General features: G+C 39.1%; 1 protein-coding gene across 2 annotated transcripts in view; it reads right to left on the reverse strand.

The window, feature by feature from the left end:
* The window catches only part of LOC149532186 (cinnamyl-alcohol dehydrogenase), a 175,386-nt gene extending 161,130 nt beyond the window's left edge, over positions 1-14,256 (reverse strand). For both annotated transcript variants that reach the window (XM_089810219.1, XM_089810220.1), the window contains exon 1: positions 14,153-14,256. The gene's annotated coding sequence lies outside the window, so the exon portion shown is untranslated. The remainder of the gene's footprint in view (positions 1-14,152) is intronic.
* Between the last annotated feature and the right edge of the window lie 4,072 nt (positions 14,257-18,328).

An 18,328-nucleotide genomic window follows, 5' to 3' on the forward strand; every position in this document is an offset into this window, starting at 1 on the left:
ATAGTATGTAAAAAGGGAAGCCCATAAGAGAACGGTTCCTGAAGGTACGGTACACAACAAACTCTCGATGCCACTAGCAGTGTACGATCTACTAGGACAGATTCCTTGCCTGTTGGCATGCAACTGGTTATGTATGGAGGAAGAAAGAGCCAAGAAAAAAAAAGACACTAAACCAATTCATGCCCCTAATTCCAAACATTATTCGAGGCAAGTACCAAGAGAATAAACCAAGGAGGAAGTAGCCTTGAGGACACTACGTCTCTAGCAAGAGGAGAAGAGATGTCGTAACTTGAAGGGAGGACAAGGGCATTCCACCAGAATCCAAGAGGGGCTAATTGAGCATACAATCAAAGGTATAGCCAATTTGGTCATCTCGGAGACACTAAGAAGGAAGTTAGGGAAAAAAATCCAGAGACACCTACAGGAAGAGACCTCCGAAAGAAGCAAAGTCCCGAGAAGAGGATACTTCCAATAATCAAGAATCAGAATCAGACTCCTTGTTGAGAAGGAACTTCCAGTTAGGAGGAGGTATTCCATCAGGAGGGAGCGTTCCATCAAGAGGAAGTGTTCTGTCAGGAGGAGGTATTCCCTCGGGAGGGAATGTTCCATCGAGAGGAAGAGTTCCGTCGGGAGGAAGTGTTCTGTCAAGAGGAAGAGTTCCATCAGGAGGAAGTATTCTGACAGGAGGGAAAAAGCACCACATAATGGCAATAGACAAACAAAAATTGCCAAGGTTCACAGGGGATGGCTCAGAGGACCTCACCTGCTACTGTAAAACATGCATAACAATATGGCAAGCCAACGGACGAAATCACCCAACTGAGTGGCTAAAAGCTTTCCCTACCACACTAAGGGGTATAGCCATTGTTACATCCCAATTTTTGACCTAGCTTGGAATATAGACGTTGAGGTTCACATGAAGTCAATTGGCAGTTTAATTTGATATAATCTGGCGAAATGGTAAGTTGGTCATTATGATTTCAAGTGCCAATGACATGTTAGTTGATCGTTAATCGCGAATTCATGGAATTAGGATGAAAGGTTAACTGTTATGATTATTTATGATTATATAATTTATAATTTAATTGCGGAGAAAATTCTTGCAGGGAGCATGCCGAAGAGGTGGAAGCATTGTCAGAAAAGAATTAGGCAGGGCGTCACCATCACTAGGCAGACAGGTAGAGGACCTAGTGACTTGGAACAAAATACATCTATGGAATCGCATGAGTTATTTTAATAAATAGTTTAATTAAAATAATTGAGTTATTAATAATTAATTTAATTAAAATAATTAAATTATTTATAAAACATATCTTAAAGGATTTTAAATTATCTTTTGTCGTAGTATTTTTAATAATTGTTTATAAATGTTCATCTAAATATAACCATGATTTGGCACCATTATCATTTAATAATTTTAATAGTTGTACTTCATAATAATGCTCGGATTATCATTATTGTAATTATTATAATCTTCGAATTTTAATCTTCCAATTCTTTCCAACTTCTTATTCTTTTCCTTTTAGCCAATTTAATTTTTGGAATCTGAATGGTCATCTTGGATTTTTCATAGGGGTTTTCTTGCAACTGATGGAAGCCATAAGAACATTAATTTATTTATTTGAAACCTTTTAACGGGTGTGGAGTCAGTCGTCCTTGTGCTGGGCATTGATCTTTTGCCTTCAGCATTCTCTTTTTACCTGTACACTTCAACGTAACTCAGCACCATAATTTTCCTTGCCTCGGGGTCCTTTACTGTTCCCAATCGTGTAAGCCATAGCACAACCGAAATCTTCAACCAACTCACAAAAACCCAGTGCGGAGGGTACAACAAGTATTACAGAGTATACGGCTGAGTTTTTAGCTGCGGACTGGAGAACTAATTCCAGAATTTCGAGTCACTTTATCACAGGGCCAAGTCATGTGAGATATCTTTTGTATTTTAAGAAAAATGCTTTCACTTCCTTTTCTCATTGATAATAATACATGTGCCGCTTTCTGCCTTCCAATTCCGGGTACACTGAACCAAGTGTCGCTGTACTGCCTTCAACTGGATGATCAACTCCTCCCGAGCTCTCTACGCATCCACCAAGACAGCCTCACGGCCAACACCTACTCGCAATGCCTCTGGTACACAGACACTCCATGCCTGTAGCAGCTCCAAGTCTTCTCAACTGGTCAGACTCCCACGACTGATATCCACAACGACTGCGGGTCCAAGGGGCAATGCCCCCAGTGGGGTCGAGGGGCAGCGCCCCCGCGAGGACCAAATGAGCACTCTGAAACCCACACAAAACTGCACGGAACGCACCATTTCTGTCATTTTCTGCGGATTCTACACTCTTTCTGGCAATCGTTGGTTCTTCCTCTACCTTGTGGCATCATCTGTTACTCATTCTGAGCATTCTTGATTTGTTGACGTGTTTTTTTTTTTTTTCTTTTTAGAAAACCTCCTGTCACCCTTCCACCATACATCCTGCCACTGTATCGACTCCTTCCTTATACAATATCCTGTAATGTCCTCCAAAGTCTAAATGCAATAAAAGCCGCACACCAAAACCCCACTCTTCAGAATATGTAATCTTGCAATCCAAATTCGTACACATGATATGCTTGAAAAGTCTGTACAATTACCTCGCATTCCAAATTATAATTTTCGTACGCTGTCTTTACTTCCAAATTCCGTATGCCGTACGGCCAAAATCCACAGTGTCAATGGCTTTCCTCAAAAATCTGTACAGCACATGTAGAAATCCGTACTGATCAAACCCCTAAAAAATCCGTACGGTCACTATACTAGAAATCCGTACCATAATTGTTGTTGAAAATCCGTACTGGGATTTCAATAAAGTTCGTACGTTAACCTTCTCAGGCTATTAAAATCGTACAATGGTCCCAATGTTACAATATGCAGCTCTTTAAAAGCCGTACACTGCTAAAAAAACCGTACATCAGCCTTCAGTTAAAATTCGTACATTGTATTAAAAATCGTACTACAGCAAAACCGTACACCTTCAAATATGAAAAACTGTACAGTGCTACCTTTTTCTTCAGATATGGAAACCGTACGGCACTTTTCCCTTCAAATATGAAACCGTATGGTAAATATGGAAGCCGTACGGTATTCTTCCCTTCAACTATGAAATCTGTACGGTACATATGGAAGTCGTACAACACTTTTTCGTACGATACTTTTCCCTAAACCGTACGGTACTTTTTTCTCTCTTCTTTTTTTTTTTTTCATTTTTTTTTTTTTTTCCTCAATAGGAAAGTTAATTTTCCCTTCGCCCATCGGCATTGTCGGTCTGCAACGACAAAGGGGTCGCTCGAAGGCCATTCTCTGATGCAGAAGTCTTCCGGTCGTGGTATACCTTCAGCTTCGAGTCATTCACCGCCTGAGGCACTTCCTATCCATCCAAAGTCCATAATTATATTGCTCCATTGTCCCCTACTTCCCGGATCTAGTACGGCCCAACCCACTTAACTTTGAACTTGCCTAGTTTGATCTCATTCCGATTGTCGTACTTCAACACCCCTGTCCGAGTTGAAACCTGCTACGCCTGTTCTGTGTCATCTCCACATTGCCCAGTTTGTTCCCGAAGCTCGCTACCATGGACTTCGTCAGCTGCCCCTTCTGTCCGTCAATAACACATTCACTCTGTACTGCTACAACTTTTATTGAACCCTTCCTCTTTGTTGCTTGTGCAGACCGTATCATGTGTCTTCCTTGCTGCTAGTACCTTTCTGCTATATTTGTGGTTCGATGTAATACTTTCTTCCGGCGCAGTCGTACAGTAGAATCTTTCCTTCTTTTGGGTTCGTACTGTATGTTCTGTCCTTCAGCTTCAGTCATACCCGCGTTTCCTTCTTTGGCTTTTCTGTGTTGCTTCGAACATTCATTTCCTCCTTCGGCTTCTCCATGTTCCTTCAAACATTCATTTCCTCCATCGGCTTCTCTGTGTTCCTTCAGACATTCATTTCCTCCTTCGGCTTCCCTGTGTTCCTTCGGACATTCATTTCCTCCTTCGGCTTCTCTGTGTTCCTTCGAACATTCATTTCCTTCTTTCTTACCTTCGTCGATCCTTAGCATATTACAACTTGAAAAGAGCTCGTAATCCTCTATCTGCCAGTGGTAAAGACCATTTACTGAATCCAGATCCTCATCTCCTTCCAATCGTAGGACTCCCTCCTGATCGAGTTCCATACTCTGCCTCCTCTCATCATCTTCTCCTTCGGAATCCGACGATAGAGCTTCTTCTCCAACCATCTAAGTGTGTAGATCGATGACATACTTCTGGCCTTTGCTTTCAAGTGATAAAGTATTTTTCTTTCAATCGTGTTTTGCCTTGGCTTGTATCAACCACCCCTGGCCCAAAATGGCATCATATCCTCTCCGCTTCAGATGTCCGATTTTGATGAAACAAAAGTCGATTTGGGGGTTTTTTGACCTTTTGAATGTGATGCCAATATTTGATTTGCACCAGCAAGCTCCACTATTGACCTGCAAAAAAAATCTCTCTAATGACTATGCAATGGAACTCCTATGACTCTGATACCATGTAAGAATTTGCCTGAGGCAATAATTCAATGCCAAGATCAAGAAGCTCAATAGATAGCACAAGAGAGACAAATAGTGATCAAATGAGAATCTCAATAATGATCAAAATGATAACGGATATCAGATGAATACACACTAGAAGTGCTTGTATATAAAGGCAACTAGAATGACTAGAAGTCAGCAAAAAGATAAACATCACAACTAAGCACATGTCCACCAAGAGTGGATTATCCTCCATTGGGCATAAGAGTTTGTGCGATGATGAGAGGATAAGTTTACATAGGTGTATCTCATAAAGATATGTTGTAAACATCATGTGCTCGAATAAGTTGCTAACTCCTATGTTGTCAACAAGACAACTCATATGTCTATGCATATTCCTAAGTAAACTTAAGTAAAGTGTAATAATAATTAATTATTTACACTAAAACATTTATTATCTCTAAAAGATTGCCTTCGAAAAGAACACGTTTTGTGTCTTCCTATTTGTTTTCAAAGAAAAGATCGCCACTTTGGCTTTGGTAGTTCACTTGCATCCCAACCTCATGACAAAAGGTACCAAGCACCTTCAAGTGTTCCCTCAATCCATCAGCCATTTCGGCAATTAAAATGAGATCATTTGCAAAGAGAAGTAGCTTTATCAAAATTTAGCTAGCTGAACCCCATTACCATTGGTCTTGTTTATCCATTGTTCAAGGGGGCACCCTTGTTTGACTTCTATATCACTGCCAAAGCACTCTAACATCACATATACAGTTCTGGTCTTAGGCTTAGGCTTCTCATAAAGTCTATTTACCGTAGCTTTGAGCTCAATAGAAATTTCTAGTTCTTCCATTCTATTCCAAAGTTTTTTGTGTGAAACTGTGTAATGACCCTCTCTATAAAGGCCACAGAAACCCTCAAACTGAACTTAGGAATTTTGTCAAACACTTGGCGTGTAACAGTAACAATATTCAGAATATGGTAATTTCAGATTTGATACTTTCAGAATATAATCACAGAATTACAATATATGAACTATATTTCAATTACAATGCAATAAATTCTGAAATTATTTTATTACCAATTCTGGACTGATTATTACAATGACTGTATGACAGCAAATTTACCCAAAAATTGACATATATTTCAGAATGCAAGAACCTGGTTTGAAAAATTATGGAAGAACACCACGTTTTGCTGCAAATCGTTGATGAAGACCTCCAACCGCACCCCCAAACTATCCTTAATTTGCTGCTGCTGCCCAAACTAGCAGGGCCGTACCAGGCCGTACCTGTACGGCTGCTGAAATAAAATAATATTAGGGTTTTGGGACCCCCAAATGCAAAGAAAATGGGCGCCTAGGGTTAGGTAGTAACCCTGTAAAACTGTAAAAATAACTCCAAGGGGTTGAGGAGATATGAGCAATTATGTGGTTCCGAACCCTGCTTTGCCAATTCTAAAAATGCACCTATTCTGTCTTCAAACTCTTGTCAAATGCTTCTCCAATGATAGGGCAAATCTGAAATCTTTATTCCAACCAAAAACAAACCCTAACAACGAATTCTCAATAAGCTCCAATGAGATGGCTGAATACCAACTCCAATTATGCAACAATTCAGATGATATTTCACACCCTCAAAGTCGCCAATCCAAGGGAGTGATTCGTTCCCAAAGATCGAATAATTTGCAGATCCAAAGTCCACAAATGTCTTCACAATGAAGAAGTAGAAGAATTCTCCAATCCAAGCATGTCCAAATGAGAGGCCCAGCCCTCTATTTATTCACTTTTCTAAGAAGTTGCTAGAACTTCTAGAAACATCCTTTATAATTTCTCATTATAATGCACTTTTTTATAATAAAGTAATTTTATAAAATAAAAAGTGCAACTCAAATTAAAATTATAACATGTGGGCCCCAATATCACATAATGATAAAATATAACCTCTTAACACTTCTTCAAGAGCAAGATATGACTATCTGATCCGCAGAATTGACTCTCTTTCCACACCATTTGCCTACGAGAGTCTGTAATAGGCAAATCCATGATCAATGCCATGTCAAACTAAAGAGGGGACATTACAGTCCGCCCCTCCTGAAATTGCTTGGCCTCAAGCAACCTCAACGCCGGGTGCTGCAAAATAGCCTCCCCCTCCCAAGTAGCATCCTCAACAGGTAAATCTTTCCACTTAACCAAGTATTCTCTGATCACCCTTCTACGAAGCTGCTTTTCTCTGCTCTCCAGGATGGATTCTGGTACTAAAATCAATTTTCCCTCATCGTCTAAAGGAGGTAATACTGCAGAAGGCACCACATTCTGACCCAACACCTTCTTGAGGCGTGACACATGAAACACATTGTGCACTCTGCTGTCTGCGGGAAGCTCCAACTCATAAGCCACTTCACCAACTCGCCTGATAATCCTGAATGGTCCATAATAGCGTGGCTTAAGTTTCTCTGCCCCACTCTTCTTAAGAGTAGATTGCCTGTATGGCTGCAACATGAGGTAAACCATATCATCTACCTCAAAACTACGCTCAGTTCTCTTCTGGTCTGCATACTGCTTCTGCTGGTTCTGAGCTCTTGCAATATTGTCTTTGAGGGTAGCAACTATATCCTTACTCTCCTGTAATAATTCACCTGCACTGGGTACCCGGCTGTCGCTCAACAATAAATCCAAGAAACTAGGTGCTTCATAACCGTAAAGTGCCATGAAGGGTGTCATCTGTATAGTCATATGATATGTAGTATTGTAACAATACTTGCAGAGATATATCCATCTGACCCAAGCTCGCTGCTGAGCTGCCACATAATTCCTTAAATACCCTTCCACCAATTTGTTCACAATTTCTGTCTGACCATCGGTTTGTGGGTGATAGCTAGTGCTGGGTGTAAGCTCCGTGCCACATAACCGGAATACCTCCTGCCAAAAGTGACTCATGAAACGGCTATCCCTATCACTCACAATGTTCTGAGGCAAGCCGTGCAATCTGAAAACCTCCCGAAAGAAAACCTCTGCCACCTGAGCTGCTGAATGTGTAGTGGTGATAGGAAAGAAATGAGCATATTTCGTTAATCTATCTACCACCACATAAATACAATCTCGTCCTTGTACCTTGGGCAAACCTGTGATAAAGTCCATGGAGATGCATTCCCACTTCCTGTCGGGAATCGGAAGTGGCTGTAGGAGCCCTACCGGATAGCTGTGTTCTTGTTTGTTTTGCTGGCAAACAAGACACTCTCGAACATACCGCAAAACATCAGCTTTCAGCCCTTTCCAAGTGAACCGCTCTCGAACTGACTTGTAAGTCTTGAAGTACCCGGGATGGCCTGCTGTCGGTGAGTCGTGAAGTGCTCTCATAATCAGTTGCTTAACCTTCGATCCTGGGACTAGGTAAATCCTGTTCTTGTAAATGATCAAATCATCCACAAGTGTGTATCTAGTATCAATCACTGTTCCCTCTACTATATCGGAGGCCCATGTATCCCTGGCATACTCTGCTATAATCAAGTGTCGCCAATCCTTTGATATCTGAACCATAAGAGTGAGGTGTGGCCTTCGAGATAGAGCATCTGCAACAACATTCTGAGTTCCCTTGACATATGAGATGTCAAAATCATATGCCTGCAACTTACTTACCCACTTTTGTTGGCGATCATTCAGGTCCTGCTGTCCCAAGAAATGCCTCAGACTGTTATGATCAGTTTTAATACAAAACTTGCTACCCACAAGATATTGTCTAAATTTGGCCAAAGCATGCATGATGGCCAACATCTCCTTATCATATATACTGAATGAACGCTCAGGCCCTCTGAGCTTCCTGCTCTCATAAGCTATGGGGTGCTTATTCTGCATAAGTACAGCACCTACTCCCTCTCCAGATGCATCACATTGAAGCTCAAATGGCTTCGTGAAATCAGGTAATGCTAGAACTGGGCACGTAGTCATTATCTCCTTAAATCTCATAAAACAGTCCTGTGCCTTCTGAGTCCACACAAATTCCCCTTTTTTCAGTAAATCTGTCATGGGAGCTGCATGTCGTGAGTAGCCACTGACAAACCTGCGATAAAAACCACATAAACCAAGGAACCCCCTTAACTGTGTAAGGTTCTCTGGTGGAGGCCAATCAACAATAGCGCGTATCTTTTCAGGATCCATCCGCACTCCTTCTGCACTAATGATGTGTCCTAAATATAACAGCTCGATCATCCCTAAGTCACATTTGGACTCCTTTGCATACAAGGACTCCTTCTGTAGAATGCTCAACACCGTCTCCAAATGCTCTAGATGCTCCTGCCATGATCGGCTATAGATCAAAATGTCATCAAAAAACACCAGCACGAATTTCCTCAACTGATGGTGGAAAACTCTGTTCATAGTGGACTGGAAAGTGGCAGGTGCATTGGTCAGGCCGAAAGGCATGACTACAAACTCAAAGTGCCCACAATGACATCTGAAAGCAGTTTTCTCAATATCCTGTTCACGGACTCTAATCTGGTGATATCCTGATCTCAAATCAATTTTCGTGAAATAACAGGCCCCATGCAATTCATCTATCAACTCATCAATGCGAGGAATAGGATACCTGTTCTTAATGGTTCTCTTATTTAATGCCCTGTAATCAATACACATCCGAAGCGTTCCATCCTTCTTTTTTACTAAAACAACAGAAGATGCAAAAGGTGACTTACTAGGTCGGATGTGCCCCATAGCTAGCAACTCCTCAATGGTCTTTTCGATCTCATCCTTGAGTCGCTTTGGATGTCGATATGGTGTGATCATGATAGGTTTAGCACCTTCCTCCAGTTCAATAATATGCTCAATACCTCTGTCCGATGGCCTGCCTGGTGGAATCTCACTGAATACCTTTTCGTACTTAATCCTCAACTTCTGAATATCAGGATGGTATTCCACCTTATGTTGCTCCTCCTGTGTAGGTATCAAAGTACAAACTGCTGCCCACTCTATATCATTATGCCTAGTTAATCTCTCCAGCCGCCTAAATGAGATAGTCCTGATGTCTCCATTACGGATAGCCTTTAGCACATGAATCCTACCATTTATTTCGAATTGTATCTCCATATCCTCTAATCTCAGGGTAACCACCTTCAATGAATGTAGCCACTGCATCCCAAGTACTATGTCCATGTCACCCATGTTGACCACATGATAATCCGCCTTAAACTCATAGTTGTTCAAGCGCAAAGGTAAGTCTCGTACCATCCTGTCACAACGAAGAGTGTATCCATCAGCTACCTTGACTCTTAGTCCTTCGAACTCCTCAGTAATGAGTCCACGCTTCTCTACAAATCGTGCATCAATGAAATTATGCGTGGCACCTGTGTCCAACAATGTAATAACCTTCTGTCCAGCCAAGACTCCCCGAAGTCTGAAAGATCCCTCTCTCTAGATACTAGACAGTCGTGCTTCCTGTAAATGTAGCTCTGTTTCCTGCCTTTGCCCTGCACTGTCTATCTCCTGCTCTCCCTCTGCTTCATCAGAATCCTCATCATGATGTTCTGAACCATCTGAATCTGAGCCTTCGTAATAAGCCCACATTGCCCGGTTGGCCTTCCCTTTTGGCCTCATAGGACAGTCATGGCCGTACTCATACGGGCCTTTGCAATAGAAGCATAGCTTCTTCCTACGCAAGTCATTAAGTGTCTCCTTGTCCAGCCTCTTACTTTCTTCCTTAGGTAGCTGTGCCTCTCTATGAAAGGGTTTCCTGTTCTTATCTTTTCCTGAAGGGAAACTCTTTGCCTGAAATTTATTTTTAGAAGCTGAAGAGGAATCCATGTCACGAGCTTTCTTAATGGCTTCCTGCAAAGTGGGAGGGTTGAGAGCTTTAATCCACCCTCTCAACGGATCAACTAACCCATCCATAAATAAAACCAATAGCCTTCGTTCAGATACATCTGTTACTAACACTGCAAGTTTCTGAAACTCTGAAATGTATGTCTCCAATGAGCCCCACTGTTTAAGCTGGGCTAATTCCTTGAAATGGAGTTCTGGATCTTTCTTATCAAAACATTCAATCAGTCTCTCCGTAAACTCCACATATGAGGTAATGTGTGCATGACCCAAAGTGATCATACCATGATGCCACCATTCGTGTGCTAACCCATCCAGGTGAATTGCTGCATACTTAATAGCTTCTTCCTCAGACATTGGATTCAATTGAAAGTATGTGTCAAGCTTTTGAACCCAAGCTCTTGCTGTAGACTTCCCCGAGCCATCATAATATGGTAACTGTAGTTTTCCTACTTTCTTTCCTAGCTCATAGTTCTGAGTCCTGTCTTGTCCACGGGGCATATGCTTCATCCGCACATCCATATACTCTCTAAAGGTGATTGCAGCTGTAAAATCTGGTCCTCCTGCTTCCCAATCTCTCCTCAGCTGATCCTGTATGTCAGTGATCTGGGGTTCTGGTACCGGTTGCTCTGGAGCTCTAGGAAGGAACGTAGGAATCATAGGCCTCGAACTTACTGTCCGAGCTTGCTGGGGGGCATGGCCGAAATTGTTCCCAATTTGTTCGCCTCCATTATGTCTCTCATCCTGATTGTTCTGATTGTGACCATTCTAATTATTTCCTCCACCTATGTTAGCGTTCAACCCCATTTGTCGAGCCATCATCTGCATCATAAGCTCCATTCTCTGATTCTGTTCTTGTGCTCTTTGTTCGGCTAATCGCTGTCCCTGTGCCAGGGTGTCTAATAACTGTAAAAATCTTTCCTCTTGCGGATCTGGACCGGCATTCCCGCCTCTATCCATATTGTAGTCGTAGCCTTGATCAAAGAATACCTCCCCTGTGTCAGTATGACTGGATTCTATGTCCACCTGGATAGATGAGCTAGACTGTTCGCTCTGCAGGTCTGAAATCCTATCTTGTCTTGCTTTGGTATTGCGAAAATTATAAGGCCTCTGTCACATGCTCTGATTTTAGTGTTTTGACATTTCGTCAAACACTTCCCCAGCTGTTCCAAATTCCCTACAGGATGGCAGGACTTTTGGCTCTGATACCACTGTAATGACCCTCTCTATAAAGGCCACAGAAACCCTCAAACTGAACTTAGGAATTTTGTCAAACACTTGGCGTGTAACAGTAACAATATTCAGAATATGGTAATTTCAGATTTGATACTTTCAGAATATACTCACAGAATTACAATATATGAACTATATTTCAATTACAATGCAATAAATTCTGAAATTATTTTATTACCAATTCTGGACTGATTATTACAATAACTGTATGACAGCAAATTTACCCAAAAATTGACATATATTTCAGAATGCAAGAACCTGGTTTGAAAAATTATGGAAGAACACCACGTTTTGCTGCAAATCGTTGATGAAGACCTCCAACCGCACCCCCAAACTATCCTTAATTTGCTGCTGCTGCCCAAACTAGCAGGGCCGTACCAGGCCGTACCTGTACGGCTGCTGAAATAAAATAATATTAGGGTTTTGGGACCCCCAAATGCAAGGAAAATGGGTGCCTAGGGTTAGGTAGTAACTCTGTAAAACCGTAAAAATAACTCCAAGGGGTTGAGGAGATATGAGCAATTATGTGGTTCCGAACCCTGCTTTGCCAATTCTGAAAATGCACTTATTCTGTCTTCAAACTCTTGTCAAATGCTTCTCCAATGATAGGGCAAATCTGAAATCTTTATTCCAACCAAAAACAAACCCTAACAACGAATTCTCAATAAGCTCCAATGAGATGGCTGAATACCAACTCCAATTATGCAACAATTTAGATGATATTTCACACCCTCAAAGTCGCCAATCCAAGGGAGTGATTCGTTCCCAAAGATCGAATAATTTGCAGATCCAAAGTCCACAAATGTCTTCACAATGAAGAAGTAGAAGAATTCTCCAATCCAAGCATGTCCAAATGAGAGGCCCAGCCCTCTATTTATTCACTTTTCTAAGAAGTTGCTAGAACTTCTAGAAACATCCTTTATAATTTCTCATTATAATGCACTTTTTTATAATAAAGTAATTTTATAAAATAAAAAGTGCAACTCAAATTAAAATTATAACATGTGGGCCCCAATATCACATAATGATAAAATATAACCTCTTAACACTTCTTCAAGAGCAAGATATGACTATCTGATCCGCAGAATTGACTCTCTTTCCACACCATTTGCCTACGAGAGTCTGTAATAGGCAAATCCATGATCAATGCCATGTCGAACTAAAGAGGGGACATTACAAACTGTGTCAAAGGTCTTTATAAAGTCTACAAAACAGCAAAAGGTCTCATCACCTTGAGTATTCCATATTTTTTCAACCAATAATCTAAGTGTAACACCGTGATTAATAGGGGAAGGCTTTGGTCTAAAACCAATCTGCCTCTTAGCTCTTTTATTTTTTGTGCCTGTCCACCTACTAATTTTGTGTTCAACCATGCTAAAAAAGAGTTTCCCAAGGAAGGGGTTAACCATAATAGAGTGATAATTTGAAGGATTACTAAGTTTATTTCATGATCTTTGGCTTACTCTTCCCCTTGACAATGATTGGTTGAAGCTCTCCATGAATTGGGGTGCACTCCTTCAAAACGGTATCTTAGGCATTCCCATGTTTTCTTTTAATCATGGTTTCCAAATTAGACAGACCAAATGAGGAACTATTCAAAAGTAGCCGTAGCCCTTAGTTCTGTATGTATGTTGAATTACTAAAAAGCCTTAGAAATCTAAATTTAAGGCATCCCTTGAAACCCTCACTTCACTAGCTATTTGACTCTGGCTTCTAGAGCTTCCTCTTCATTTCTGGCAGCCAAATACGAACTCAAAAAGTAAGCCTATGAGAATGTGACCTTCCCATGCAAAACTTGTTCCCGATATGGGAGCTTTATCCCGAAATGCCTTCTAGCAGTTGATACACAAAGATTAATCATTCGTACCAGGGAAGTGACGGATGGTTTCAATCCAATAAGACAGAAGCAAGATCAGAAGATTGCCCAGTACAAAGAATGCTTCCACGGAACCATAGCGCAGCCTACTCAAGACATTTTGGAAACAAATAAGAACGAAACTGCATTATCGCCTGACAAAATCCAACCTAAAGACGCCAAGATGACTCCTTTGCATTAAAACAACCAATCATAGTAGCAACAATAGAATTCTAACAGGGGAAGAAGAGTAAACAGAAGAGCAACAGTGTGACTTCTTTAAAAATGAGAATCATCCTCCTAAGAGAACGATTACACCTGAACATTTCAAATTTTATAACAGAATTAAAAATGATCTGTTGTATTGGTTAAAAGTGCTTGTATCCATAGGTATGTTGGCCGTCTCTGTAATTATTACTCAACCGAGGTGGGGAAAGACAAAACTCGTGAAGACAACTTTTAATTCAGCAAAACAGTTGTACTCCCTCCACCTCAAATTTCAATATCACAGAATTATCAAACAACCTAAAATCAATAATCACACGCAGACAGATGCACTTTCTAATCAAAATATTATGAACCCTACTTTCTAATCTAATTATGGTGTACAGGTGTTACAGGTCGCCAAGGAACTTAAATTTCCCTATTACATACTTTTCTAAACGACCTCACCAAATTCAGAACTTTTGAAATGGCCAGAAGCTGCATTACCAACCTAGAATAAGCTAAGAAGAACTTGCAGATACTCGGTGTATCTCTATGTCCGCGGACGGAGCCTCCAACTTGCAGACGCGCTGTAGATTATGCTTCACGAAGTTTCCGATCTTGCATATACTCGCAGTATATTTATGTACAAGAGGCATCAGAACAATATTCGCTCTGCGTCCATTTCTTTTAACTTATTTTGATTGGTCCGACCCTTTTTTCTCAGTAAAACAAATGCAACATTTGACTAGCCGCCATTAGGTAGTAGGAGATGATAGATTTCTTTCTTTTATATGATAGGTTTTAAAACTGATTCTTCAAATACCAATTGATTTGACTCGCAGTCGTTAGTAGATAGATAACAGATTTTTATTATTTTATTATCAACTAGCACTTGCACCAGAAAGAGGTGCAAGAGGTACGTCCAAAGCAAAATTAAAAAGATTAAAACAAAAGAAAGATTTCAATTTGGTAATGTACAATTTACTTATTCAGAAGTTGAACAACATTAAAATTTTATTTAGTGTACTACATTCCAACTGAAGAATTGGTTTGAAACGTACAATTGTTGAAGCAGTTTGTTTTGCATTTAAATACATACATAATTTGAGTCATATTCATGACCAGCGAACACAAACCCCCGTATGAAGACGGGAAATGATTTTGATTGAAAAGAGGAAGTACATATGATTAAATGGTGTAAAATGTAGATAGATAGATAGATAGATAAAATTTTAACGTCCACGAGGCCAAAAATAGCCTATGGGACAGCAAGACAACTCAAGCAGACTTAAGTAGTGTTGTTCGCCTCTTGTGTAGACTAATGATGAGCCCCCCCAATTGCTCAATGTACTCTTCGTTGAACAGGTTATGCCAAGAACTGTCACATATAGTATCCGCAAACTTATCCCTGCTATCCTTGTAGGCCTCACATTCTAGAATAAAGTGTTGTTCAGTTTCCACTTTCCCAGAATTGCAAAATCTGCAAATTCTCTCTTCCCAAGCCTCCTTTGGCCTCTTCCAACGCCCGGTCTCACAACGAAGTTGGTGAGAGTTGGTTCTCAGCTGAGCAATAAGAATTTTAGCTCTCCAAGAAATGTTGGCTCCTATGTACACTTTTTCGAGTTGATCACAAGTGGGGTTGAACTCATTTATATAATATAGTTTCTTCCTCCCAATCTCACTTCCCCAATTTCTCTTGTAGAATTTCTCCATAACAAAGACCTTTATTTCTTTATTACTTGTGGGGCACATATTGAAATGAATATTCCATTTACTCATCCACTTGATGTTTTGTTGCATCCATGTCCTTTTTCGCTTACATAGTGTGTCACTAAAGACAACTTTTGGCCATCTATCCTCTTCCATTTTTTCGGTTCTTTTTAGATAGCTTAAAAGGCGAACCATAGCAAGTGCCTCAATAGGCGCAGCCCCCATTTCACTTAGCATGATGTCATATGGAACAGTGCTTTTAATTTTAAACTTGCTTGTAATCAAGCGCTTTTGGATTCCTTCGATTTGTTTCCATTGTGCTATAGTAGTGCTGCTGGCCCATAATTCACACCCATAAAGAACAACTGGCAGCACAAGAAGACCAAACAAGGTTTGAATAGTTTTCCAATCCCACAACTCCGCTTCACGGCACCTATTCTGAAGAGCGTAGAAAGCCTTCCATCCACCTAATGTCCTTTTATACCTGCAGCTAGACCAGCTTAGTTTTTTGTTGAAATCGATGCCAAGGTATTTATATTCCGCAACTTCTTCGAGAACACTTCCATTGTAATAAAATTCATGTTGATGTTGTTTTTTATTATTAGAGAAAATCATAACCTTGGTTTTGCTGATATTGACTTGCATCCCCACCATTCTACAAAAGCGCTCAAGAGAAGATAGATGGTCTTGCAAACCACAAGCAGATTTGGCAATTAGAATGTAATTAGTAAAAAATTTTATTAATATTAATATTAATATTATTATTATTAAAACAATCTTTTCTTGTATCCCACATTTTTAATATTTCTGGAACTATTATTATAAGTGGGACATAGTTATTAGTATATTATTTTTAATAGTATATTCATAGAATATAATAAACGATTCATAATCTATAAGATGTTAATAGTTATTATAGTATAAGATACCCTATTAAATATTATTTGGGATATCTAGTTAAGGATATTTATTAATTCAATATCTTATACTATAATATTACATATGAAGAATACATTAATTTGTATCCTTCTAATTATTATTTTAAATAAGTTCCATCATTATTTATTTGCTTACTATCTCCCATTAAGGAATATGATTACTATGATTACTCTTTGCATTTGAATAAACTTTTAATATTTTATTTTATTTTTAAAAATATATTCGAAAAAATTACTTATTTTTTCATTTTTTGCGTTTTGTACATTTTTTTCCAATTTTACAATATTTCTAACAACTCTATTAAATGTATAATTTAATATAAGTAATCTTCTACAAAATGAATTTTGTTAAACAATTTTTCATAAAATGCTTCATTACCAAAGAAATCAAAATTTGGCACATTTTAAATTTCATTCTATCAACATTATTTATTATATTATATACAAACTGTGAACCAGATGATGATTTTATACCATTGTCATTAGAGAGTAAAAACCATCAGGCAAGACCAGATGATTTCAATATGGATATATCATCAAAAGAGCAACAAGAGACTAAATACCATCAAGCCACACTAGATGATGATTTTATTATGGATATATCATCAAAATAGCGACAAGAGACTAAACACCATCAAGCCACACCAGATGATGATTTTATACCATTGTCATTAGAAAATAAAAACCAACAGGCAAGACCACATAATGATTTTATTATGGATATATAATCAGGAGAGCGACAAGAGACTAAACACCATCAAGCCACACCAGATGATGATTTTATGCCATCAGCGTTGTAGATCTATGATCAAAATGTATAGGCACAACAAAAGAGTCTAAAAACCATCAAATCACACTCTGAACCATTATCAGAATGCTAAAAATAGTCTGGCATTTTAAGGTCTACTTTCCTGTTCTGCATCTCAAATTAATGATATAAAAACTAATAAAAACTATCACACAATTAAAGGCCAAACCATGTTTCCTGTCACGCAGTGTGAAAATTTGATCTCCTTCACTTAGAATTGAAATAATAATTTATCGAGGCTAACCAAATAAATACATCCATTGTCTTAACATAGTGTTTTCCTCCGCACTAACTAATCACAATTGCATTTTTGGTTATTTTCCAAGCTATAAAGATTTTGAACAAAAAGCGACACTGATGCACATGTGAATTTGTGTTGTTTATAGATATTTTCTCTCCTGTTAAATCACTGGAAAAAGAATTATATCTTTTCTCCTCTCTCTCTTTCTGTGAGCTTGGATCCCTACTTGTCAATGTGGTTCTCGCTCAATTCTTTTGGTTTTTGTTCTTGTTCTTGGTATTCTCCTATTTGTTGCTTTCATGGTTGTAAGTTCTCAGTCTCATAGACCTCTAGTGGTCTTTCGTAGGGCATTAATACATTTATCTTATCTTATTTCTGATTAGGATGGTGGAAGTGTCCACAAACAAGCCCCTGGCATGATTACAATACTTTCTTAAATCATGGTATTGAAAAGTTTGAAATAAAATCTCAGATGAAAAGTGACAAGAAGAATTTAGAATTTAGAGTGTCTGACAAAAACCAGCAAGACTTGCCCTAGATGAATAAGACCCATTATCTAAATGTTCCATCGGTTGGTTCAACGAAGTGGAAATCAAGACATTGATATTGACAAGTGATTTGTTGATTTATTAATTTGCTATCATAAACCCATCTCTATTACTCTTGCATTGCAAAACAATCGGTTCTTTTAACATCAAAAATCATCTGCCCATGGGAAATTTATCAAACATTGGAAATATCTAAACAGCTACAATAAAAAGATTCCCTCGTAATAATTTGATTTGAAAAACACGGTCTGTGACTTCTGTACGGACATTGTATTAAACCACCAGTGCTACTTTGAAGCATCTATAATTCTTCAGAGAACCAGAAAATTCATTCAATCAAAGGCGTCATTAATCTTGAAAATCAATATTAAACCTAAAACTATATTACTCATCACTAGACAACATAAGTGACTCGACAGATGAGGTATATTTGAAACAA

This window comes from Cupressus sempervirens, chromosome 11, assembly GCF_028749045.1.
Source record: "Cupressus sempervirens isolate cs-2001-9-10 chromosome 11, ASM2874904v1, whole genome shotgun sequence".
NCBI classification, from domain to species: Eukaryota; Viridiplantae; Streptophyta; class Pinopsida; order Cupressales; family Cupressaceae; genus Cupressus; species Cupressus sempervirens.